The 5,344-nt window shown below is 43.3% G+C and overlaps 1 long non-coding RNA gene across 1 annotated transcript; it reads right to left on the reverse strand.

Annotated features, from left to right (window-relative positions):
* Nucleotides 1-1,183: 1,183 nt before the first annotated feature.
* On the reverse strand, nt 1,184-4,854 carry LOC118501528. Its single transcript, XR_004904149.1, has 2 exons — nt 4,532-4,854; nt 1,184-1,215 (listed from the first exon to the last, which is right to left on the reverse strand). It is a non-coding gene; the product is annotated as an uncharacterized LOC118501528 (long non-coding RNA).
* Nucleotides 4,855-5,344: the final 490 nt, after the last annotated feature.

Consider the following 5,344-nt stretch of genomic DNA (forward strand, 5'->3'; position numbering starts at 1 on the left):
TATCATACAGCTAAAATAGCATAAATATACCATCATCCACAAAACAAATTCTCTAGACTCCCAGAGTAAGACAGCCTCTACTATGCAAGGACATACATGAATCTATTTTACCAGAATATGCTTTACAGTCAGATCCTTCTAGGTTCAAATCTCAGGGTTGCCATGTACTGGCTGCATAACCTGGAGCACATTTCTTCCTATCTCTGAGCCTTATTCTCCTCACCCCTAAAGGAAAACAATAATACCAAGCCTACAAGACTGTTGTTCAAGAACAAATAAGAAAGTATATGCAAGGCACTTAGTGTTCCTGGAACAAGGAAAACACTTATTAAATGCAACTGTTGTTATTATTTCTCATCATGTTCAGCATTATATTATAAATCAACAATCTGTAATTTTGAAATCAAAAAAGCTCTGAATACTGAAAGATTTTTCATAACTCATTTGGCAGCAAAATCTGACTTGAACTGACCTGAGTTTCTCTGTAGACCTCATTTATCCCACTGAGGATAAATATTCACTGCAAAAACGTGAATGGTTTTCCCTTACAAGTTGCTGCTCTATACTGCTAGGGATATTGCAAATATAGTTAACTGTACCATACTACTTTTCTAAAATTAAAAAAAATTCTGAATTCTGAAACACACCTGGTCCCAAGAGGGTTCAGTCAAGGATTGTGGTCAGTATTCTTTTTTGAGCCAGACAAATCTCACAGTGCAGGCCCCAAGCCACCATTTCCCACCCCTGCCCCTGTACCTTTCCTCTGGTTCCACCACCTAGGAAAAGTATGAAAAGTGTTTATTTCCTTACTGTCTGCATGGCAGTCACCCATCACCTCGACAAACCACAGGGAACCCCCAGGCAGAAAAAAATGGGCCCATTTTGCCACTCATAGACCAAATCTATTACTAAACCTAGATTGTTGATTCTTGGCAAATCTAAATAGAAAGGGCTCCAAAAATAGTCTAGAGTAATATTTTTCTGAAGATTTTATGCTCCCATATAAGTGTTATTTCTGTTTACTGATCACCTACTATGTCCCAAGCTGTTTATCAATGCTCTAAACATCACAAGAACAAAGAAGGTATTATTATCCCTACTGTATCAATTTGTAAATGTGGACATAGAGATGGTAGAAATGCAGACAAATTTCAATTTGATTTCAAAATCACTGCTTTTTTTTCTCTATAACACTGCTTGCTGACTCTCACAGAACTATGGAGAAAGAACTAAAAGGGAAAGTTTATTATAACTTTATTTCAGTTTCATTGTTATTATACTTTCAGTGTGCAGCATTATTTCTTTTAACACCCAGGCCATAATAGGGAGTCAGTTGACAAATTTTGGAAATAATGACTTTTCCTACTGCCAAATGGTCTCTAAGCATCAATGTTCTCAGAAAATGACACTGATGGGTATTACTCAGCCCTCTCTTGCTTTAATCCTTCTTCAACCTCCTGCAACTCAATTTAAGATAATTTAAGATTGTGGTAGTGGTGGAGGTGGATATGGTTTTGTTGTTGTTGTTGTTGTTTTGGTTTGGTTTTGGAGAGGGGGTGTTTTGTAGCCATGTTCCTTGTTTGATCTAATGAGATCATTTGAGCATGAAGGCCAAGGAAGGAGATCTGGTAACCCCAGCCCTGAACCCAATGGTGAGTGTTCAGAGTTACTGTGCTCCTCCAGCACACAGCATGCTAAGCCAGGCATGAGACTCTATCCATGACAACCTTTCCTTGAGCCAAAAGTAAAAATCAAAGGCAGCAAAAAAGATTAAAAAGCAAGTGTCCAAAACCAGAGAGAGTAACTCACCTTCCCTCGTGGCACCCGATGAGACAAAGACCATGAAGTAAAGGTGTCGTGCAGCCTGCAGATTAATCTACACTATGCCAAAATGGTCAGAGTCGTCCTTTCCCCCATAATAGGCAGCCTAAGCAGCCTCACAATGAATGCTTTAGCTGACAAGATAGCAAGAACTCAGGCTGGCTGGTGGCGCATTGTTTATCGGCTACCTAGGGCTTTGGATTATGAAAAGATGTCTGAAAGAGACTTTGTTATCTCATTGTACTTCTGTAAGTCACCACTCAGCTCTTGAGCAGCAGTGCTTCTCTTACAATTTGTAACTTTTGATTTGAGGATGCGATTGTTGCTTAGACTGACAATAGCAGGCTTGAAACCCTAGGGTGGCCACCAGGCCTGTGGTCGCCTGCAAAACGGAGATGCAGCTGGGGCTTCTGACAGGCCCTGGTGGATTCCAGGCAGCCTGCCAGGTGACATGGCTGTCGGTGATCCATGAGGTCACCAAGGTATGAATCAACATTGGCGGCATCCATGGTTGCACCCGTAATATAGATGGTTCATGTAGCACGTCACAGCCCAATGAGAAAGTGACTTGTCTTGGAGGGTTTTTTATTTTTTTAAAAATCCCAGTAGCAGAGAAAGCAATCATCCAAGAAATGGAGAGTGTGAAAGAGAAAGCCCTACCCAGGTGGGATACTCCTGCAGCTCTGATACGTGGCTATGAAAGTGACATAAATTCCAGCCACTTTTTCCCAAATTTTAAAGAAACTGATCCCCTTTTTTCTCCACAATAGATATCTAAAGCTCTACTTTCTCAGTAGCTGCTAAAGAGCCAGTAAAGATTTTGTCTAATAACCACATTTTAGAGATGGGAAAGCTGAGGACCAGAGGAAAAGTGACATTCCAAGGTCACAGAGTACAGTGTGACAAAGCCTGCTGTTCTCAGTCCCAGGCCAGTGCTTTCCTAACTACCCCTCAGTCTGAAACAAAGACCCTCCAATTTCTTAATGCTGAAAAAGAAACTTCTAAGCAAGAGAATGTTGTAACTTAAAATGAAAACCTGCTCTAGTTCGGTGATGACTACTGACAAGTACACAGATAGCTTGATACTAAGAGAAGCAAGCACTGCAGTATGAATAAGTATGATACTCACAAGCAATTCTCCATGTTTTCCATGAGCAAATGAGAGGATATAAAATATATGTTATGGAAGATGGCATTAAAGTCATGCTTATTCACTCTTCAGCAACCTGGTAGTCTCTGTATTATACTTGGGCTATGTCTGAAGATCATATGACTCTGTGAACCTCAATGTTGGCTCCAACCTTTTCACAAATGCAACTGAGGGTCTGTCCCCTACCCTGCCCCCACCACACACACCCCCATTGAAGGATGACTTCAAAAGACAAGTCTGTATTTTTAAAGAACTGGTGAACAGTGAAGAATTCCTCAAATCTGCGATTGCTGGCTGGTTGTCATTTTGCTTTGGCATTCTTCCCAGTGTGCCTCATCTCCCTCTCTACCATCACATAATCATACATTCTAGTCACTCAATGCCTTTAAAGCCCTGTGCAAGGCACTGCTAGGTGCTGAACACCAGAGCAGAACTCCTCAAGGGTTCGGCATATCTCCCACCTCATGCAGAAGGAAAGTCTAGTTTCCATTCCTAAGGTGATGCCCCACACGTCCCCACTGAGGCCTTCAGAAGTGGTAGTGGCAGTCCTTCCCTAGGATGTCCTCTCCATCCATGTCTGGCACCAAGGAAGGCAAAGTTAGACTGACAACAACATTAACAAAGATTAATTCCTATGTCTGGTGAGAGTTAATTTCTCTGATTAGAGGGCTCTTGAAGATGCACAGGGGCTAAATCCTGACTGGAAATAGCCAAATGACAGAACAACGAGGCGAAGAGGCCTAGTCACACACCAGCAGCTTACCTGAGACCTTCCTGAGGCCAGGCCCATTACAAGTCACATAACTGGGACAAACACACACAGATTGGCAGCACTGGCCTATTTATCTATTTCATTCCATTTATTTATTTATTATTTATTTTCCTTTCCGAGCTTCTTGGAAGGTATGGAGAGCTTATCCACCTGCAGAAACATCATCCGGTCAGATGGAAACTGAAAGCGACAGCTAATAGGGCTGCTGCTGCATTGGTCCATCGACCAATCCCCCAGGAATTTGCTTTGGGTCATGAAGGAGGAATAAGCTGATGGGTAATTGGGATGATCCACCTCTAAGAGATTGCTGCTTTAGGGCAGGTGCATATAGGGAAGACAGGTGAAGACTTACTGAGCTCAAGGGTCAGAGGGAAGGTGGGAGGCAGTCAGGGAGGTAGGAGCTTAGAAGGCAGACTAACTAGGACTTGAATTATGGCTCCATAGTTTACATCTATGTGAACCTGAACGAGTCACATAACTGCTGACAGGTTCAGTTACGTCTCCCAGAAAGAAGGTCATCTTCTCTATATTAACTCTGTGGCACATACTATTTGTAAAAGAGCCTGGCAACAAGGACCCTTCTTCCCTATACCACTCCCCATCTTTGGAACCTAATAAGAGAAAGGTCCTCTGAAGGAGAAATACATGGTAGACTTCCTACTAGCAGGTGAGGGACAGAGTTAAGAATTACTTTTCCTTATGTCTCAGGCTGTCCCTCCTCTGCCCTTCCCTTCTCCCTTAGCCCTACCTGTTATTCATCCATCTATAAATATATACTGAGTGCTCACCAAGGGCCAGCATCAGGATAGGAGCTGCCCATGAGTGATGCTTCAACTCCCTTTAGCCAAAGACTTCCCCCAATCCCCCCCACAAAGATGTTTCCCAGTTCCATAAACATTTATTGAGAGTCTTTTGTGTGTGTGTGTCAGGTTCCATACCAGGCACGGAGAATAAACAGACCAGACCTCTCTCTTTAAGGAGCTCAGAGCTTACTGATGGAAAAAAAGCTAGCTTTTGTGTGAAGGGAGTTCCTTCATTGAGGTTTAGGATATGAGTCCCCAGCACTCCTCTCCTGAACTGGGCTAGTGCAGATGGAAAGCTGCAGTCAGCACACTGCTAATGGGGCTTTGAAAGTCTCTGCTTTATTAGGGCATCCAGGAAAGCCGATTTCAGCTGCAAATGCCTTCATTGCCTCCCCAGCAGAAATGGCTAATACCTGCTTTCTGGGACGCACTCATCAAAAGGAGACTCTCAAAGCCCCATTAGCAGTGTGCTGATGCTGACTGTACATCCTGAAAGGGCAAAGTCCAGTGGAGTTAAAGGAATCCAGGCTATTTGTCAACACTAGAATGAATCAGAGCTCCCCCACCGTCCCAACCCACCACCCCCAGTCTTTCCTCCCTCCCTCTTACCTGGAGACTTCAAGCATTACAATTTCTCAGCAGGGGGCTCTGTAGTCCTACAGCCCACGTACTTTCCCCTCCTTCCTCTGGCTAACCATCCCCCATGCCTGCCAGTTTCAATTAATTCTACAACCCTGCAGGAGCCTAAATACCAGCAAAACCTATAGGCCAAAGGCCTCCCTAGTATAGCATCATCTG

Source organism: Phyllostomus discolor, chromosome 6 (assembly GCF_004126475.2).
Source record: "Phyllostomus discolor isolate MPI-MPIP mPhyDis1 chromosome 6, mPhyDis1.pri.v3, whole genome shotgun sequence".
Classification (NCBI taxonomy): Eukaryota; Metazoa; Chordata; class Mammalia; order Chiroptera; family Phyllostomidae; genus Phyllostomus; species Phyllostomus discolor.